This window comes from Leptonotus elevatus, chromosome 9 (genome assembly GCF_054856555.1).
Source record: "Leptonotus elevatus isolate MCC_2025b chromosome 9, RoL_Lele_1.0, whole genome shotgun sequence".
In the NCBI taxonomy this organism is placed as follows: Eukaryota; Metazoa; Chordata; class Actinopteri; order Syngnathiformes; family Syngnathidae; genus Leptonotus; species Leptonotus elevatus.
Window position 1 is genome coordinate 17815824 of NC_141247.1, and position 21947 is coordinate 17837770.

Here is a 21947-nt window from a genome sequence, read left to right on the forward strand (position 1 = left end):
GGCAAGTCTTTTTTTTTTCTTTCCTTTCTTTGCAAATGCGCCCGTGCGCATGTGCTAGTATACAAACTCCAACTTGCTAGATGCAAACTTGCCCCTTAGCTGCAGTCAAAATCCATGCAAAGCGAACGCGACATGGCAACAATAGAACGGACAGAGGGGTGGGTTGGGGGGGTTTGTTGTGGAGGAAAAGGGACGGATGGAAATGAGGGACGGAGGCAGATGGAGAGCTGCTCTGTCAGACACGTGAGGAGAGCGGAAAGGGCTAGAAAGAAACGTGAGAAAAGAGCTAATTATTAGTTTTAGTGTTTGTGAATAGGTGATGAGCGGGGGCGTAGTGGGATGGCCAGCGTGACACAAAGGCCGACACAATTTTACATACTGCCGTTGATGGCCCATTCATTCACACAAATCAAGCTTGAATCAAATATTCTTGACTAAAGACAGGTTTTTTTTTTTTAGCGTTTAGATGAATTTGAAATTTGCTATGAAAGTATACAGTTAATACACAGTAAATTGGACTCTATTTATAGTGGGACAAAATAGAATCCGTTTTTGAGTAGGCCAATGTTTAAAGAATTAAAAAATAAATAAATAAAAGTAACTCCGTGGTTGAGGAACAAACTCACGACCTTCAGTTTGGAAGACTGCCAGACTACCACCTGAGCTATGCCCCTCCTACTGTTTGCTTATCTTCAAGAGGAGACCAAAAACATCAATTTGGGTCTCGGGGTTAGGAAGATTACAGCGGACACGAGCGACATACTGCATTAACTGTGTGTCTCAGGGAGTAGATCGGCTGTCTCCCAAGCTGAAGGTCGTGAGTTCGTTCCTCAACCACTGAGTTACTTTTATTTATTTATTTTTTAATTCTTTATTTTACTCTCTTTCAAGTGTAAATATTCCTCTAAAACGGAGTCTGTTTGGCGCCACTCTAAATGGAGTCAAGTTTACAGGGAAATATTGTAAAACTGTCAGGAAAGTCATAGGTGTCAAGACATTTCCCCGAGATGTGGAGTGTCCAGGGGCGTGGCCAGAGAGTGCCACCCCATAGCTCCGCCCCCGCTGATGACTGATTTGTGCTCATGTTTGTAAAAGGTCAACCACCAGCTCTGTCGGTGCAAATTGGTACTTAATGGTTAAGAAACAGACTGTATGCCATGTGATTTGGTATGGATCCAGTCTTTTTTTTTCTTCTCCAAATCTAATTTCCATTTTCCATTTTACCATTCCAATCATTGCCAGAATTTAAAATGAACATATGGGCACAAAAGGGACTTCAAAGGTAGAAAAACATTGGCAACGGTCTACGAATATTGACAAGCATACGCTTTGATGCAACACTATAACACTTCACATTTTTAAGATTTACTTTTTTTTTTTTTAAACGCATCCTCATAAAGATCCTCAGAATTGATATTTATACTTTCTGTGTATTCACTGCCTCCTGCGCCTCATCATCCTCATGCATATGCTATTTTCTCCTCCGTCTGTTGAATCGAACATACTCAGATTCAATCAATCAACTCCAGTTCATTTATTTGGCCCACGTCTAATCTCTCCTTCAGTTTCCTTTGCTCAATTTATCTGAAGAACCTGTGAAAGTCAAGTGTTTCACATTGCTTTTTCTGCAGATGGCACAGACTTGATTCTTTGTCAATACCTCATTAATAATTGCCCAGCATATTGGTTGGCAACCGGTAAAAAAAGCTCCTCAGAAAATAAATGAATATGAGTGGATCAATTATTTTTGCCCTCATCTGGCTTACTTTTACTTCTCACATCCTTCAACAAGGGTTTCTGTGGGTCATTGAAAAACATTAAAAGTCATTAAATGGGATGTGATAAATTCAAGGCCTTAAAAAGCATTACATGTGATGACTAGAGGCATTAAAAATTAATTGATGCATACAATATAATTGCTCTCAATTTGAATTGCGCACAATTTGTTCCTGTCACCAACGTCCAACATGAAGTTCTAATGCCACCTAGTGGAAGAAAATAAACACAAATCTATGACTCAATGTTTCATACTCTTTATAACGGTTTTGTATGTGTATATATATATATATATATATATATATATATATATATATATATATATATATATATATATATATATATATATATATATATATATATATATATAACTTCAAACCACTTAATGAATTTATTACTATAAAATTACTGAATAAATGAACTGAAAGATACAACCTTTGTTATTTGGTAACCATATTTGGCCACATATGTGTTAGCAAGAGTATGAAAAACTTGAAAACACAATTTAATTGTACATTTAGAATAGGTATAGCATGCGATTAATCACAAGCTAGCTACGGAAATAATGCGATTAATTACGATTAAAAATTGCAATCGACTGACAGGCCTAATTTAGAAACAGTATATGCATATATTTATGTATATGTGTGTGCGTGTGCACACGTATTTATATGCAGTTTTAAGGTGCATTAAAATGGCATTAACTCATTCGCTCCCAGCCATTTTCATTTTCACTCCCGGCTGTTTGACTGGATTTTGACTGATTTTGCAAGGCCCACAAAATGTTGTGTTCTAATGCTATAAAAGCATGGAACCTTCCAAAATAAAGATTAGAGTCTCTTCTTTCAAAAAAAGTATATTTCTATCTGTTTCCGTTTTGCAGCAATTAGCAATAGAATGTAGCTAAGTTTAATCATTATTCACAAATCTGTTTAGAACTGTGGGGAAATCAGCTTGTTGCAACATGGCGCTGGTTGATCTCTTATACTCTGCTGCCACCTGCTGGCCTTTTTCGTAATAACTACCATTGCTTCAACCATTTTGTGCAGTCGAGAGGCTGCATCAAAGCCTTCTGTATGCTTTAGCATAAAACATATAAATACGTCTTTGGGACACGTTAAAACATTTTTGGGAGCAAATGAGTTAAGAAGCATTCAATTAGATTTGGTGATACCTGCAGAAACCCTGTTTAATTTCTTTCCAATTGCTCCAGTTTCTACCCACAATCCAAAAACATGCATGGTAGGTTAATTGGAGACTCGAAAATTGCCCGTACATAATAATGTTAGTGACTCCAGCATCTCATTACAAAAGTGGATGGAAGGAATCATTTCCTAGATAAAACCCTTTTGCAGTTTTCAAATAGTTGAAAGCAAGTGTGTGCATGTGTGTGTGCGTGTGTGTGTGCGTGTGAGGACGACTAAGCGTGTGTGTAAGAGGTCTTATCGACCTAAAGTACGATTGCTTAGGGCTTGCTAACCTGTTCAGTCCGTGCCTTTCACTTGCCGCAGTTGTGTGTTTCTTAGTGAGGAATTGGCTGAGAGGAGTTTCAGTCGGTTTTGTATGAGCGACTGAGGATGTCGCAGTGGGTCTCGGCGCTCTGTCTTCCTCGAGCCGTTCAGATATATAGTCTAGTTCCTTGGGGCCCTGGGATCTTCCTCAGCTCGGACAAATGATGATAGGGATAATGATAGTCTTTACTGCAGGGCTCCAGTAGCAACACCAGCATGGCTTAGGGCCACCACATTTGTGCGCTGTGTTTTCTTACTGCCAGGCTCTCTCGCTCTATCTGTGAATAACGGGGTTGTTAGGCCTGCCAACTCAAGTCATCTTCAGCAAGCGTCCAGAGGCCTAATTCAGAAAACACTCCTCCAACACCAAAAGGCGACAGTTTGGCCAGACAGTCCCAAGACCGATGTTAGGCTCTAGGGTCCTTTTTGGAAGTCAAAGACATTTCAGGGATGCTCACGTTAGCAGTGGGTCATGCAAAAAAAGGGGTTGGAGCGCACAACCTCAGTGAGCTAAGTGAAGATAAACGTCCCCCCCAAAAAAAAAATCCACTTGAAGGATTTCAATTCAGAGTTCAGTCATGTAGAGGTGATTTTTTTTCTGTGATGCCTTGTTTTGAACTCCTTTCCTCTCAGTTACTGCTTCGCTCTTAAAAGTAGTCCACTCTATTCAGGGTTTTGATGGCCAGTCCAGGGTAAAAAGTCTCCCGCGGGTCTCTAGAACTGTTCTTCTGGGTATGCTGAAGGTGCACTTCACCGATGCTTGCTTCAGCAGGTCGTTTTGTTGCCTGCAAGGACAGAGAAGAACACATCGTTAACTCTTCTTGTTTGAAACAGTATTTTGTTGATCTAGCTCCAAACATGCGATAAATGAGTGCAGTCAATGTTCATTGTTTTAGGATAAATTACCAGAATTAGTCAGGGAATTAGTGATTCAGTGTTCTCAATCACAATCAAATGTCACAATCTCTTAATCCCAATTACACCATTAAATATATAAACTTAATCGGATGTCTTTTCAAAAACCACTACAAACAAGAGTGCAAATATGATCTGAAGTCTTGTTTGCAGTTTCGCCTGAAAACCAACCAACCAACAGAAAGTCTGAGTGAATCAAATTTAATTAGTGAGACGGGGCTGCGTGATGAGGATGCATAAATGTCAGCCTTTTTTGCATTGGTTGCGGGCCAGTTCATTAACTGCAGTTTAGGGGAAGATCAAACTAAAACTGTTGGACACAGGAGCTCTTAATATTTCTGGCTCATGACACTCATTAAATGACGTGATGCCTGCTTGCACTCCCAGTCACTTGCTGCTAATAGTGCAGTGCGTCTTGCGCAAATTAGGTTTCAAGTGATGAACGTCATTCTTTCACAATGTGAAAGCAGCGATGCAATGTTCAACTGGTTAAAAACCAATACCATTTAACGCTACATGTTTAGTGTATGAACTTTTGTTTCTCGTTGAATGAAAACCAATGTTAACGTGTCACATGAGGTGTGGATTTAGGACCCAAACGCAGACAAGACATGTGAGGTGGGAAATGGAGTCTTAACATACAAAAATACAAAGTAACAGAGACCAGGGCTGGACTCGTATGGCCTTAATGAAAACACTTGATGAAGAAACCTTGAGTGGGCTGGATGCAGAACTCAAAAGTACAAAGTAACCCCAGTGAGCAGTACTGGATGCAGTACACATGGAAGAACAGCTTGTGGGAAGAGTAGGGATGAGAAACCTTAATGTGCTGAGAGAAACCTCGGCTAAGTAATCTCAGCATACTGACAAAATTGTTATTCAGTTAGTATTGCTAGGCGATGCACAAATCTACATGACAAAATAAAGAACTCTATGACAAAATAAGCCTGACTAAACACATTAAGAGTGGCTAATACAGAACCATAGCAACTGCATAGCAACTGACATCATCATCATAAAGGACATAGAAACTACAAAATAAAAGGGACGGGACAAGAAAAGAGTGGCAAATAAATAATCATCATAAAGGACATAGCAACTACATATGAACTACAAATGTCATCACAAAGGACATAGCAACTTCATAGAAACTGACAACATTATCACCAAAAGGGACATAGCAACTACATAACTACGAAATAAAAATGACTACAAAAATAAGACAAATGCATCATCACCATAAGGGACATAGTAACTGCATAGCAGCCACAAATGTCATCATAAGTGACATAGAAACTGCATAGCAACTGATAGCAACTGACACCATCATAAGGGACATAGCAACTACAACATAAAAGGGACTAGACAAGATAAGAGTGACAAATACATCATCATCACAAAGGACATAGCAACTGCATAGCAACTGACAACATCGTTTTAATATGGGACATAGCAACTGTATTGCAACTACAAAATAATGACAAATTTGTCATCATCATAAGGGACATAGTGACTGCATATCAACCACAAATATCACTAGGGATATGGCAGCTTTCTAGAAACTGACATGATCACCAAAAGGGACATAGCAACTGCATAACAACTACAAAATAAAAGTGACTACAAAAAAGAAGAGACACAGAAAAGAAACTGCATAGCAACTGACATCAACAACGTCATAACACAATTGACCCAATGGCCCAACCCAAAACGCAGTCATAACAAAAGAAGAACCAACAAGAGAAAATGCTATTTCATTGTTCAGATGCCAGCAAGTTTGCATCCTAAAGCAATAAGTCGCACTAAAATTCACTGGCTCAATAATTATCCCCTTCTGATTAGTTATTGTCAAAATAAAGTAGACTGTGAAAATACTTCCTGAAGGTCAACCCGTTATCTATGCAGCAGATAATTCCCAGTGGGTGCAAGCATGCCATTAAGGAAACTATGTTTTATAGCTGTGCGTGGATTTTTTTAAATTTTTGTATTTAAACAAAGCATTGGCTCTTTCAATAAGCACCATTCGCTAAGTGTTTGTACCTTGAGTGCAGAATCAAGGTCCCAGATGAACACTGGCTTTAGCAAGACAAAGTCCTCATCAGGAATACAGAGTGTACGGAGACAAACTCATCAAGGCCATTAACTGCTCCGCTGCGCTCGCCCGCTCGTTCACTCCATCCCGGAATAAGTAGACTACATAACCAACTGGGACATTATCATGCCGTTTGCTTAAACACAAATAGAGACAAATAAAGCTGTTCTCGTTTTCATTTTCAAAGGACGCACATGCTTAGAGGAACTTTATGTCTGTAGATATTTTTATCCTTAAACCGAGCTCTCGTTGCTGCCACAAATGGAATCCGGTGCTGTTTAGAGTGGCAGTTAGAGCCGTGTGTGATGTGGTGAATTGTCCTTTTTATCAAACAACCCTGGGGTGAGATCTCATTTGCGGCATAGTAAACAGATTTATAGCGTATGCGCGGAGCATGGTGAACATGTGTAATGAAAACCGCTCGACATGAAACGGAAGGCTGAACAAGAGCTGTCTGCAAAGCACGTCCACTTGTTGACTGGATTTGGAGTAGTGAGATGATGTCAATAATCATAGACGGAGCGTTGTGCATTACACACTGACAAATCCGTCCAAGCTCTACATCCATCAATCTTCCAGATCAATACTTTGTCTCCTGACGTACTTTGGGGGCGAGTTGATTCTCCAAAATTGAAAATACCAAAAGTTACACGGTTCAAAATTTGACAATCCCGTTGTTGGTATGAACAGTCAGTAAGTCCGGCGAAGTTTTTTTCAGCACGGTAGCAATGACCAACGAAATTCACACTGAAATACAATAACGGTAGAGTATGTTTGTGATTTAGCAATATAGACAACATCGTTAGCCCAGTTTCTGACCCAAATCAATAACCGAATCATAATCAACTTGAAATAATGTCCTGTTCTTCAGTTAAAGGATGACAATTATTTTTTTCCAATTCATCGATTATTTGAAAAAATAATCGAGAGATGAACTCATTCACTCCCAGCCATTTTCACTGAAGCAACACCCTTCGCTCCTGGCTATTTTACTGGATCTTGACTGATTTTGCAAGGCCCACAGAATATTGTGTTCTATTTCAATGAAAACATGGAAAGATTACAGTCTCTTCTTTCATCAGGAAAAAAAAAAGTATATTTGTATCTGTTTCCGTTTTGCAGCAATTAGCATTAGAATATAGCTAAGTTTCATCATTATTCACAATCTTGTTGAAAACACTGGGGAAAAGAGCTTGTTGCAACATGGCACTGGTTGATCCCTTATACTCTGCTGCCACCTGTTGGCCGTTTTTGTAATAACTATGATTCTCCAACCGTTCTCTGCAGTTGAGAGGCTACATCAAAGCCTTCTGTATGCTCTAGCATTAAAAACAAACAAACATAAAAAACATATAAATACGTTTCTGGACCCATGGCAATATTTAAAATGGAAAGTTTTTTACGTTTTTGGCAGCAAATAAGTTAATCGATTATGGTTAGTTGCAGCCCTAATGTTAGCGCTGTCTCAAAATTAAAACAAACATTTTGATCAGTCTTAAACACGCTAACTCTACAAGAGTTAGCGTGTCTAATTGGTGAAATAAATACAGTAAAGTTGCTACCAAGGCGGATAACTAGCTAACTAGCATGGCTAAAACCAGCTTGTTTCTGCTCTGATGTTACTTTACAAAGTGGAAAAGAGCATAGAATTAGCTACACATTGATGATGTAATTGCAAACCCGCGATACCGTGAAATTGCAATATTTTTGGTGTCCGTTATCAAACTGTCAGAATCTGATACCGGCCCATGCCTAGCTTTAAGATAAGAATATTTCATTATTAACAGTGGTTTGCTGCATTTTACACTCATATGCAAGTTGTGAACGTACTGAAATGTGCATCTCCAATGTGACTCATTTATGCCTACCTGATTCACACCTGGAGACAGACTAGCCTTCAATTAACCTCAGAAACATGTTCTTGGACCGTGGGAGGAAATGGTGAGAACATGTCAACTCTACAAACGAAAGCCAGAGCTCAGATTATGATATTATACTATAGTGTAAGATTATTTTCACAGATAAAGAATTTCTGTTGGTGGCAGTAGAATATTTTTGTGTGCGTGCGCTTTGTTTGCAAAGAAAATTGTCTCGAAATCTGTACCACTGTTCTGGAATGACCTTAGATAATCAACTGTATAAATAATCACTGAGGGGTTCTGATGACCTTCATTGGCCATGCATGAACAGCAAATGCCACCTTCAATGAAGCGAGCAGTCCGTTTTGTGACGGGTAATGTGAGGAGCTTTAGGCGGCGGGAATCAGACAAGGGAGGTAAAAGCGAAGAATTTGGTTCGAAGTGAAAACAACTTGTAACTAAAAGTTGCAAGAGCACTGGAAAGGATTCTCTGACACTTTGGTGTCACATCCCACTGCAAGTGGTAACTCGAGGCTTTTGCAGAATACAGCTTGCATTTTATCAGACAACACTCCTCTGTAAAGCTTTTTCCATATGCAGCAGAGGGTAAAAGGTGAAATCGGGTTCTTTTTTTCTTGAAAATGAGAAAAAAAAACTCACCGCCATCCGAGACCGAATAAAAGGCGGATATTTGTATTCGCTTCATGATCAAAAGCTAATGTCTGTGGATTGGACTGAAATGAGTTGAGGCATCACGGGTTGATCGCTTTTGTCAGTTGTTCTGATATTAAAATGCTGCAAACAATGATCGGCTTGCAGGCAAAGGAAAGACATTTCTCCCCATTGTGACATTTATTCACTTGGACTTTACTAAGCAATAGTAGAAGAATAAAAAAGAGCCTCTGCGCTATTTTTCACAAATGTTGCTGGCAATATCCTCTCAGAATGATCAATAAACACCAACCCCCCAACCGCCTCACCCCCAACTCCCTCTGTTAACTTGTTTTGTCCTGCATAAAAGAGAGAGCATCTCATCGCCGAAGGGGACAGAAATCATTGTGCTTGCGTCTGACAGTCCATGTAACCTACTTGCACTATGTGACATTCATCGTGCCTTCTACCATCCATTGTTTTCCCCTCTTCCTTGCCTAGCACGATAATGAATACACGTGAAGCTAAACATTGAGCGTGTAGGGCTTGGGCTGTGATATATTTTTAAGAATCAATTACTCATATTCTGCCAATTATCCCATTGGAGCAATAAGCAAAAAAAAAAAAATTTTTTAAAAGATAAATATCAATATAATATATATGCATGGGAAGTGGAGGTGTATGTCCACTTGTGTTCTACATTGTAGTATCTGTGAAATTCTGGTGAGTGACGTGGGAGGCAGCAAATGGCTGCGCAATGATTCCGCTGCACACCAGTGCAGTTTACGAATGTCTTTATTTTGTTACCGTTTGTTCAATTAAGCGATTAAAAGTGCACTGGCGGGTGTGTCTATCCTTAATATCCATCACAATACGTTCTAAATAGTGGTGGTAAGCTATATTAGCTAACGTTGTTTACGTTATCTTTTGAGGGCAGTCGTAGACATGCTCTTGTGTTGCACTTATTTATGAATGTAAAAATACCAAACTGACATTTTTTGAAGAATAAAAAAAAAAAATCCATACATTTTAATTGGCTTCAATATTTGTTTTTGCTATTTGTGACGTCATTCGACTGCAAAGTAAATATAAAAAAATAAAAAATAAATATATGGCTTCATGTTTTGATCAAATCAGTGATTGGTTACCGTTAGTTTTTTTTCAAACTCGTTGATCCGCTGATTGGCTAAAGAAAATCCTGATAATGTAAAAGGCTAATATGAAACCTGCTATATAATACACATTATACAAAGCCGTGCCAGAGTTAGCAAGATGAACTCATTCAAACCCAAAAAACGTGTTGTCCTTCACTGCCAAAAACATATTTATTCATTTTTTTATTTTATTTTTTACTATGCAAGAGCATATAGAAGACTTTGATGCAGCTTCTGACATGAAAAGGTCGCTTAAATGGTCGGAGAGTATAAGAGATCAGCCAGGGCCATTTTGCAACAAGCTCTTTTTGTCAGTGTGTTCATCAGGAATGTTGATGAAACTTAGCTATATTGCTGCAAAACGGAAACAGATACAACTTTACTTTTTTCCTCCTGATGAAACAAGAGACTCTAATCTTTCTTTTGGTAGGTTCCATGTTTTTTTATAGCAATACAACAGAATATTCTGTGGGCCTTGCAAAATCAGTCAAAATCCAGTAAAACAGCCGGGAGTGAAGGGGGTTGCTTCAGTGAAAATGGCTGGGGATGAATGAGTTCAGTAAGTATGTTTTATAATTGCCATTAAATGCCACAAGGTCGCGGCAAAGCTCTACTTTTTGTCCAAACGAAGCTCCTCAACTCCCTTCAACGTAGTTCCTTGTCACCAAGATGTGGGAATTTGCTGAATAAATCTTCTCTGTTTCTGTCACAAACCTTCATAATTAGTTTTCTTCGATAGTTTGTTGTCATCATTGCAGAAACGTTGACATATTATAAGAAGGTACAATCTGTGTGTCGTGCAAAACACACCGAGGACAATCCGCCACTTAACACAGGTGCGCTCAACCAGCCTTCCCATTTCCTGTAAGCTCCTCAAGATGACCTTCTATTTGCATTAGCGCAGTTTTGAAACATTTTAATAGACAGTGGCGGGGAAATTAACTGTATCAAATCTCAATTTCCATCAAAGCTTCGCTCCATCAGGCTGTTGAGAAAAATCGAGAGCAAAGAAAAGTGACAGCTGTGATACTTGGCAGCCCGCTCGCTCTGTAGGGAGCTAGGAGACAGGAAGTGAGGTGGAGCGGGAGCTAGGGATTAATAGTGGGACGGAATTGTGAGCACTTTGTAATCATGGGGCTGTCTAACCTCGGTGTTAGCGAGGTTGATGAGCACGCGTCCCCGCTGACGCTCGCGCTCCACATCCACTCCGTTGAATATTAAAACGGGGAGGAGAATTCCTCGGAGCCCCATTGTCAGGCGGGCCTATTGTTCTCTCCTGGCCTTTGGCTCGCTACGCGTCTGTGTGTTTTTAGTATTAATGCGCAAATCGGTGTCTACAACGTGTGCTTATGCATATAACGGCCGCATCTTCGCAGCATGTGGCGGCCGTCCGCAACCGAGCGGCAGTTAAAAACGGCAGTCAGGGTGATGGGTGGGGCATTCGCGGCCCGGCGTGGCCCATAAAGACGAGCGGCTCGAGAGCAATCGAAGCAGCCGTCGGGGCCAAATGCCGGCAATTATTTCACCTGGAGGTGCCATCTCTTAAAATGAACACGCTCATTAAAATTGCCCATGTGTGCTCACGGCGCGCACGCGTGTGCGTTTAAATGCGCGCTTGCAGTTTAGCAAAGTCTGTAGCGGCACAGATGCTCGTCTCGCAAACGGCACAGTGGGTGTTCACTCGCGCGTGTCGTGTCTATAAGTCAGAGTGTGTGTGCGTGTGCGTTTGAAACTATTTGGATTGCGGTGGTGAAATTTTATGGGAGACACAGGTCAAATTCAAGTGGACATTCACCATTAAAATATAAGTAATGCTAATTCCAATTCAAATGCATTCATAACATGACACACTTTGCGTAAAAATGCACTTACGTTTATTAAAAGCTGATCTTTATTAAATGCTTAGCGGTGAATCTTGCCCCTGGGAAAAAAAAAATGGTTAATTGGAAAAATATATTTTCCACTCGACTTATTCCAATTCTGTAATTATGTATGCCTAATGTGAAATAAATTGAGAAGAAGAAAGTTTTCTCTTGTTCAGTTACATGGTGATTAGCGATGGTCATAATAACGGATAAGGCGAAGAAGACATTATTTAAAATGATGCCAATTATGTATAATAATGATACATGTTGAAGAATGGCTTCTTGAATGAATGTCAGTTAAGTTGAGTGGATATAACTACTCATTTATACACTATTAAACACCATCAAAATTAACCGATGCTTAATGTTTAGCAATCGCGATGAGCATTAGCGCGCTAGCGCTTACCATTTAAGGTAAACGAACACTAACTACCATTTATTTCACACATACGTCATTATATCTACATTACACATGTACAGTGATAGTGTCTTAAGTCACTTACAGATGATGTCTCAACAATAGTCCATGATTAAACAAGTGGAGCTGCCTGTTAGCTACAATGCGCTCAATGTCCTCTGCGTGCGTCTGCAATAAAGGTCCGTGTAGAAACATGGACGGCGGCGCAAACAGTTCTGGCAGACAATTTTAGTTGACCTATTTTTAAAGTCAAGTTTTTCCCCCCCGAGTCAGAAATAGTTAGAGCTAAAGACCAACAACAACATTAGCAAAGGCAATTTGTAATTTCTTATTTTGTGCAGCCGATCAATGACATTATTCATCAGCTCCACGAAATAAGACATTCCCTCCCAGCCATTGCCACTGAAGCAACCCCCTTCGCTCCCGGCTGTCTGACTGGATTTTGACGGATTTTGCAAGTCCCACAGAATATTGTGTTCTATTGCTATAAAAACATGGAACCTACCAAAAGAAAGATTAGAGTCTCTTCTTTCATCAGGACATTTTTTTTCTATCTGTTTCCTTTTTGCAGTAATTAGCATTAGATTATAGCTAAGTTTCATCATTATTCACAAACCTATTTAGAAATGTGTGTAAAAGAGTTTTTTTTCAACATGGCCTGGTTGCTCTCTTATACTCCACCTTTTGGCCGTCTGTGTAGTAACTACCATTTCTTCAACCATTCTTGGCAGTTGAGAGCCTGCATCAAAGCCTTCTATATGCTCGAACATAAAAAAACTGAGAAAGAAAAACGTATAAATACATCTTTGGGACACTTAAAACATAGAACTTATTTATATGTTTTTGGGAGCAAATGAGTTAATGTTTATCAGCGTAAAAAAAAGAAGAAGCTTTATTATCTTCCCCCTATGCATTTATTTCAATTAGCGTCAATTATACGTGGGTTTTCACTATTCGTGGGCCGTGCCAGTCTTTATCCCCCGCGAATGGTAGCGGTATACAAAAGTTTTTAAATAAATGTATTGCTCCATCTTCTGATCGAATCGGTGATCGGTTATTGTTTTTTTTCCCACGCTGATCGGCTGAAAATCTAAAATGAACATAGAAAAAAAAAACTGGGAAAATAACTGATTAATTCAGTGAATGAATGTATTTTCCCCAAGACTGACCAATTTAAATATTTGATACTAATAAGATACAAGTTATAGTTACTTACACTATTGGAAGTAACTTACTACCCTTACTATCTTTCACATCAGGGTTTGTGTATTGGTGTCTGTGGATTCATATGTGTGCGTGCGACTGTTTAACTAAGCCGCACACGTAACATTCCCATCTCTGCCTCCCTGTTTCTCATTTATGGAGCAGGCTGCAGAAAGAAGGAGTGTAGAGGGAGGCTGAATGAGAAAACAAGTGATTGGGAAGGAAGAGAGGGAGGGGGGGAGGTGGTTGGGGGTGCTAAGGTGCATGCGGGAAAAAATGAAGTCTGGCTGGAGTAAAATAAGGAGCTGGCATGGGGGTTGGGGTGAGGGGGGGGGTGATGACGACAGAAAGAAGAGGCGAGATAGAGAGGCAGAAGGAAAAGAGGCGGAGGAGGAGGCGGCAGATTTATGAAGCCATTGGAATGTAATTTGGAGGCAGAAATTACTGTCAGCCTGTGCGAGGTTTAAAGTCGCTGAAGCCTGAATCCAGGGTTTGCCTCCACGCGCGCCCGCGCGGCCAGCGTCGCAGGCAAACGCCACGGAAGCTCTGACCTGCAGCTACTTGTCTTTCATCGCCAGTGCGTGTGCGTTGGCGAGCGCGCTGTTCCTCCATGCATGAGCGATGTGACGACACGCCGTCGCAACATAACCCAGCATTCATATTTAGCAGCTCATATTTCATCCATGCTTGAAGACACAGATAGACACACACACACACACAGTCAGGCTTGTCAGCCCTTGTGGGGACCCGGCGCGGTCGCTCGAGGGTGTCGGCGTGGACGGAATGAAGGTTGCGTGTGGGTTCGGCCCGCCAGAGTGACAAGTGGCGACCGGAGAGGAAGGTAGAGGTGAGAAATGGAAATGAGAGAGAGCGAGGGATTCTTAAGGGGGCTAAAATGAAGAGTGTGAGGGATGTGAGCGGCTTTCTAAAGCCGAGACACACAGCTTCCATTTAGCGGCAGGCGGCCAGAGGAGGCGAGAGATGAGGCGAGCGGCCGAGCAATGATAATCAGCAGACATCTCAAGGCAATAGTGGGTTTTTTTGCGTGCGTGGCGCACACACACACACAACCCCACCCACACACACACATTCACACAAACACATGAAATGACATGTGAGCCTCCTAATATATTCTCATCAGAAAAAAACTAGTGGACACAGTCAGGATATTACTCTTTTTGTTCCCCTCTCGACATCAGCAAAAAAAAGAAAAGAACAGTGCGCGAATTCACATGCGGAAAAATGAACGTCCTCAAGCACATTCCTCCTTCCGGAAGATGTCATTATAAAGAAGAATTCAACTGGCATGTGCTGTGTTTTTATTTTTATGAAGGTGCAAACGCTTGAATTTGTGCTCGTGATTCTGCCGCTGGGTCATTCGCTCGTGTTTAATATGTCGGCGCGTGCGGTCATGTTCATTGTAATGACGAGCCCATATGGCGCCCATTTACATACTGAGGCCATTGAAGTTCTATGAGGCAGAACCTCTTACCTATGATTAGTGGGACATTCTCGTCGTTGGATTTTATTAATGATAGAGAAAATGCAAAACGCCCAAAAGCATTTAATGAATTTTAATCGGTGAACTTCCTGCTCTCCGGGTAAAACCTTGAAAGGACTATTCAATTGTGTCAGGTAGCAAGTATTGGGTACATTAGGTACGCATGACTTTGGTCTCTTGAGGTTTCCCTAATTTGTTGGAATTGAGATGTTTCTGGGGTTGGTAATGTCTGGTCGGTGCTGGATTTCACTTTCCTTTCTTTTCTTTGATCCTTCCTCGGGTCTCCTGATAACCTCACGACTCTAGCTGGATTCGGAAGTATTCGGTTTAGGTGAACGGTATGGGATTTTTAATAGGTTTTAGGTGAATTAATGAGTACACACTTACACGCACGCGCACACACACCCGCACATGCACGCCAAATTAACCTCCCCAAAACTTAAAAAACAAAAACATTCAATATACGTTTCCCATGAAAAACGGGGTAAATGGGAGAAATGCGGACCTCCCCAAAGGCGAACAAAAAATTATGAAAACATTTATTTATTTTTTAACACCTCATCGTTTCGTTTAACTTATTTACACATTCTTGAAGAAAAAATACAATACCATTGTTTTATTGTTTTCTGTCAGAAGCTGTATCAAAGCTTTTTGTATGCTCTAGACTAAAAAAAAAAGAGAGTAGTTATTAGGGGTGGGAATCTTTGAATGTTTCACGATTCTATTCAGATTTTTAGGTCTGGGATTCGATTCAGAATCGATTTTTGATCAAGAGCGATTTTTTTTCAATTCAAAATGAATTGATTGACAATGATTTTTGCTTCAATCTATAGATGTGCAAGGAATTGTAATGATCTACTCCAGTCTGACTCGCTAATGCTAATTAGCGTGCTACTCGCGGCACTTTTATCACTCAAAAGAACGGTTCCACGCTTTTATTGGAATAACTTGATCGTGACTTTTTCCTTCTACTCTCTAATGTGGCTACAACTTGTATTAGACTGAGTTGAACCACACTGCCCCTCAGTGGCCAAACCGGGTACAACATGAACCGCGCTCCAAATATAGGCACACACAGACAAAGGCAAGACAGTATAAAATAATTTCAATAAAATCGATTTTGAGACATCAAAAATCGATTCTGAATCGTACTAAATGAGAATCGCGATTCTTATGAGAATACATTTTTGGGCACACCCCTAGTATTTATATTTTTTTAAGTTTGAATGAGTTAAAGTCTATTATATATAGTCTCTATTGTGTCTAACGTGGCTGGTGAACGTGAAAAGTGCAGAAAATGGATTGCGTGCTAAAAGGGAACACGTACTGCATTGATTTTTAGAATGACCTATTTCCACCATCTTGTGTTTATGTCATTACAACAGAAATAAGAAAGCTTCCTGCTGAAATTGTCACACCTGTAGCCAAATCAAATCCTTGCCGTTTCGCGGCTTCATGTGGACTGCGATGACGCGTTTTCGCAAAAGGAAGGATGAAAAGCGGACATTTGCGCTGCTCAAAGTGTTGCCGTTTCAAACCTAATCCAGGATTTGGAGCAGAAAATAATATCAGCAAAATGTAGGCACGAGTGTACAACAACCCTGGAGTAAATTGAGCACTAATCCTTTCCTATCAGAAATTGAATAAATGAGCGAGATGCGAGCGCACACAGCCGTTCACTTGCTTATAGGCAGGAGCCACGCACTGTGATGTGAGCTTCTTATCACTTTCGGTCCACCTGTGATCCACTTGACGTTTATTCTGGTCGTCAAATGTCTTCCACCCCCCCCCCCCCTCCGTTTTATTTTGCTATTTCAGGCAGAGCACTCCAAACGTGTCATAATGCTGACAAAGGTCCACATGAACGTGTCTGACGTTGTCACAAACATGTTGGTATCAGCTGTTCCTCACAAATACAAGCACACGCGCATGCCAATGCGCGCCGCACGCTGTCGGGAAGAAACCTCGTCACCCCGCTCGCTCGCTCGCGCAAACTTATCTGCTCTTCTCAACTTTCTGACTTTCTCACAGTTATTCAAGCCAGTGTTCTTCTTCTTTTTTTTTTCCTTCCCTCCAGCGAGTAATAATCGTACCCTTTTGCCCTGTGACAACGCAACATCCCACTTACACTTTGGGCGAAGCTCCATCTCTCACAACTGTGTGGAGGTCAATTATCTCTGGATGTGCTGCCACAGTGAGGGCCGTCTACTCATGCAGCAGCAAGGTGTTAAATAGGAAAATGGATGTTTCAGCATTTCCTCCAACTGACATTCATCATCCTTCCGCATCTTATCTTGCATGTTTGCAATCTCCCACCATTGGTTCTCGCCTTTTTCTGAAAAATCTCACCTGCTTTGCATCGGGTTTCAATGTGTTGGGAACCGGAGGAAATCGTTAAGATCATAACTAAAATGTTTAACATGTATTGATTCCTTCCTGTAGGTTTGCCTCGTAGGGGTTTTTGTCGAGGTTTGCCGTACATAGATAAGATCTACTGTAATGTGATTTCAGAACATTTATTGTGTAGAATAATAGAATAATATTACTGATATTATTATATATCATTCTAGGGCTTCAACTAATGAATATTTCAGTAATCAATTAATCTGTTGATTATTTTTCAATTAATTGATGAATCAGATTAAAAAAAATTTTACATTTTAACTCGTCAGTCGTTAATTGTGATTACTGGTTTGGTCTGTAACGTGAAGAAAACGGGCAAAAATATTGATCATTGTTTTCCAAACTAAAAACTATTGTTTTATTTTGGTTCAAAATGAAGATATAGTAATAGTCTGTTCTAATGGAGGACTAAAGAAATGTGAGAATATTTACCATTAAGGAGCCGAAATTCTGAGCCTTTGGACAACTTTAAATTAAAGATGTCTAAATGAGGCATTGATTATCAAAAAATAATTATCAATTCATTTGATAATCAATGTGGATTAATCAATTAAACGTTGCAACTCTAATTCATTCATTCATTATTCAAACCGCTTAACTCATTCACTCCCAGCCATTTTCACTGAAGCAACCCCCTTCGCTCCCGGCTGTTTTACTGGATTTTGACTGATTTTGCAAGGCCCACAGAACATTGTATCTATTGCTATAAAAACATGAACGCTCCCAAAAGAAAGACTAAACTCTGTTCTTTCATCAGGGAAATTTTTTTTTTTCTATCGGTTTCCATTTTGCAGCAATTAGCATTAGAATATAGCTAAGTTTCATCATTATTCACAAATCTGTATAGAACTGTGGGTAAATAAGCTTTTTTCAACATGGCCCTGGTTGATCTATTTTGCTTTGCTGCCACCTGCTGGCCGTTTTTGTATTAACTAGCACTTCTTCAACCGTTCTCTGCAGTTGAGAGGCTGCATCTTCTCCTTCTTTGGACACTTAAAACATTTCAAATAGAACATATTTATAAATTTTTAGGAGCAAATGAGGTCATATATTTTTTAGCCGACTGGCTGACGACGTATGGCATAGCGTAGCGTAATTCATTTTTGTTTACGGTTCCTGTTTAGCGAGTAGATTTTCTTTCGGCAGTCCAAACACTTATTTGCCTGCTATTTTGTTGTTAAAAGTTGGATGTTCTCCTCTTTAACACAGTTCCAGCCAGATGTCTGTGAAAAGTGGACTCGATCACCCCAAGCGCTTAATTTCGGTATTAAACGTGTTAGCTGTACCAGTCTTAGGTTAGCATAGCAATTAGCATGGCTTCTCCGTCTTTTTTATTTTTTTATTTTTTATTTTTTATTTTTTTCTCCGTCTTTTCTTATTGTCAGCTTATTCGCCACCATGGACTTGATGATTACGGACTCATGAGGGAGTGCGGAGCGTGTTTACCCACTCTACCAGCCAGCAAAGCTTGTTGCTAGCTAGCTTTTTAAGCTAATAGGTCATTCTTCCTGGCTTACGTATGGCGTAGCGTAATTCATTTTCATTTACGATTCCTGTTTAGCAAGTCTGCTACGTGTTTAGTCACGGTAGTAGTCAGCGAAGCTTGTTGCTAGCTAGCTGGTTGTGGCGTAAGTAGCGCCCAGCCTGCCTCAATGGGGTTTTTTGGGGGAAAAGTCTGCATAGATCGGAAAAATTACTCAGTTTTGCTATTCAGTGCGTTTTAATGAGGCGTAAAATCAAAACATTGTCCCCTAAACTGCTTATTTTGCACCTTGGAAATATAGACAGTTTAAAAAAAATAAACGCTCAACGCTGTGACTGTAAATAGGTTCTTAAACATATTGTCAGATTGAGACGGATGAATAAAAGGTGGCGTAAAAAGAGAGTATGGAAGGATGAGAGCAGAGATGAGGACGGGCAGGCAGACAAAGTGAGCTGTAAAATCTTTGCCCCCCGGAGGAAGTCCGCTCGCAAAGAGGGAAACGAAGACTTGGGGATGCAGTGAAGAAAGCTTAAGAGGAGGAGGTGGAATAAAGAGCAGAGAGGAGTCGGGAAAGAGTGAAACGAGTGATGGAAGACGCTGAAAGGCACGCACACGGTGTTATACACGACAATGTCATACACGAATAATGCACTGAGGTTCGAAAAAAGAAACGACGTATCATCAAGTAGGGTTGAATTCATCAATCTTATGAAAAATAGAAATACGTGGTATAACAATAATAATAATACAATTATTTAACTATTTACGTGGCAAGAATCGTAAAACACTCTCTGTGTTCTCGCATTCTGATTAATATAGTGTTTGAGGAATATGAATTAAGGAGCAAAATACGCCGGCTTTTATCCATCTCAGGGGGCGGCCATTTTGCCTCTTCCTGTCGACTGGAAATGACATCACAGTGCCTAAGGCTGAGGTTAGAAATGCCACATGACCAAACCTAGCGGACAGGTGAGCTGTGAAACTGATGTGCGATGTTGGTGCAACGATGATGAGTGTGACTGAGAGCTTCGGCGCTGTGATGTCATTTTCAGTCAACAACAAGTGACAAAATGGCCGCCCACAAGACAATTAAAAAACGGGTGGATTTTTCGGATTCATTCATACACTCAAAAATAACCCAACTATGGGTCAAAAATGGACCGATCCTCTACAACTTAGTGAGTCAAGAATTGGATTTTTTTCATAAAACAACCCTGAACGTTGGGTCAAATTGAGCCATAGTGGATCGGTCCATTTTTGATCCACAATTGGGTTACTTCGACCCAGCTGTTTTTAGAGTGTACAATTCCACAAACGCGCTATAAATTGAAATACTATATTTAAACTAGTGGGGCCGCACAGAATATATTATCGGGAAGAATATTTGTTTTGCCTTGACTTCCTCATTACATAAACACACAGCAAAAATAATTATATATATATATATATATATATATATATATATATATATATATATATATATATATATATATATATATATATATATATATATATATATATATATATCCCACTGGCATAAATAGAATAATAATTTTAAATGATAATACAATAATAATAATAATAGCTGTGAATAATATACTCTTTCACTTTTTACTCCAAGATATAATCGTTTTTTTCTAAAACTGCATACCGAACTGAACCGAAAACTGTGAGCTCAAAACCGAAAACCGAACCGTAGAATTTGTGATATATATATCGTGTAGGATAAAATGGATGAAAACTGGTGGATTCATCTGCTTAATTCTTATTTCACAAATTAAACTTCCAACTCAAAGTACTACTGTACTATTTTTTTCCAAAGCAACTGCGCCTTGTTCTGCACACAGGAAATCTCTGTGGTTAATGGAGTGGACGTAAATAACATAAATGGTGTGTTTTTTGTGGTCATTTATAGTGTTTGTGGTGCAGTTGGTTCATGCATCGATGCAGGTCAATTATTGAAAAAAATCGAGACTATGTTGCATACACTCGTGGGGAATGTGCTTTTCGTAAATACAGCTTGAGAAGCATATAAAAGCTGTCCGTTTCATTTTAAACACAGCAGCTAATCATGAAAACAACAGCAGGGAAGGAGTCTTCATGCGCAAGGACCAAATCAAAACATCTTTTCTCAAGGGTGGCGCAAATGTACAAATCAGTCCGACGCTCTAATTTGTCATTCGGCCAACCTGTGCACTCAGTTGTACCTTTTGAATTAAGCATGTTTTTATTTTTTGTTTTTTTTTAGAAAGCTCACTTCACAATCCTGTAATTGACTGTTTCCTGCGGCATGTCATACTAAGCAGGACAGATGAGCCCCTTTGCAAGCCTGTTAGAGCACAGGGCACCAGGGAAATGCACAAAGATGAAAAGAAACCAGCGTGGGCTGACTGTTTCTTCGGCGCACAATGTTGTGAACTATAATGCGACTTCATGAAAAATGGTTCATGCTTATGTCCCTGATGCATAATTTGTCATTGCTCTATAATAGGGATGAAGGATTAATTGAATGGCTGCTGCGATTTTGAACGGAAAAAAAGAAGAAGCTTCATTTCGGTTTGGTGGTAGGCTATTTACGTTTATTTATTTATTTATTTGCATACACAGCATGTGAAATTAAAGCCTCTTGCACTTTTATTCCTGGCATCCCCCATTGACTTTAGCGCTAACGCTAGCTGTGTTTTAAAAATGAAGCGCGTTTTCTATTTAAATATACAATGTGTGTAATTCTTCTTGTTGTGTGTTTAGTTTTACAGTACTCTAACTTGGCGCCATTAAACATAAAAAAAAAACACTTAGGGACACCAGAATCACATACATGACACACTTGCTAGTTGCTAATGCTAAAGCCTCTTGCATTGTTATTCCTGGGATCCCCCATTGACTTTAGCGTTAACGCTAGCTGTGTTTCTCAAATGAAGGGCATTTTGTATTTAACTATACAATGTGTGTAATTCTTCGTTGTTGTGTGTTTAGTTTTACAGTACTCTAACTTGGCGCCATTAAACATAAAAAAAAAACACTTAGGGACACCAGAAACACATATGTGACACACTTGCTAGTTGCTAATGCTACGCAAGCAAAATGGTGCATTCAGGGTACTTTCACAACGTCGG

General features: G+C 39.9%; 2 protein-coding genes across 6 annotated transcripts in view; one reads left to right on the forward strand and one right to left on the reverse strand.

Annotated features, from left to right (window-relative positions):
- The window catches only part of macrod1 (mono-ADP ribosylhydrolase 1), a 148496-nt gene that overhangs the window by 40836 nt on the left and 85713 nt on the right, over positions 1 to 21947 (forward strand). The gene's annotated exons all lie outside the window — the stretch shown is intronic.
- The window catches only part of flrt1b (fibronectin leucine rich transmembrane protein 1b), a 54363-nt gene that overhangs the window by 7561 nt on the left and 24855 nt on the right, over positions 1 to 21947 (reverse strand). For both annotated transcript variants that reach the window (XM_086085445.1, XM_086085444.1), the window contains exon 2: positions 3257 to 4072. The gene's annotated coding sequence lies outside the window, so the exon portion shown is untranslated. The remainder of the gene's footprint in view (positions 1 to 3256; positions 4073 to 21947) is intronic.